Source organism: Phalaenopsis equestris, unplaced genomic scaffold (genome assembly GCF_001263595.1).
Source record: "Phalaenopsis equestris unplaced genomic scaffold, ASM126359v1 Scaffold233395, whole genome shotgun sequence".
Lineage (NCBI taxonomy): Eukaryota > Viridiplantae > Streptophyta > Magnoliopsida > Asparagales > Orchidaceae > Phalaenopsis > Phalaenopsis equestris.
The window spans coordinates 64,977-65,340 of NW_018251343.1; positions in this window are offsets into that span (position 1 = coordinate 64,977).

A 364-nucleotide genomic window follows, 5' to 3' on the forward strand; every position below is an offset into this window, starting at 1 on the left:
AGGGAAAGAAAGGTGATGTTCAAAATCATTAAAGGTTATCCAAATATAGTAACCCTCACTTGAAAAAAGAAAAAGAAAGGATTGACAACAATCCCTGAAAAGAAAGGATTGACAACAAATGAAAAGAGAAAAGAAAAGAAAAATATATATAATTGAAAGCAATCCAAATGAAAAGAGAAAAGAAAAGAAAAGAGAAAAGAAAGGAAAGAAAATATAAAAGTGAGGAGAAGCTTGAAGAGATGCCTAATAAAAAATTGGCTTCACTGGACTTACCTAAAGGGAAAACCTAAACACATTCTTGAACTTATATTTATGGATTAGCATCTTTTACTAGTAGTGTTCTCATGAAGTTCCTATCATTTGA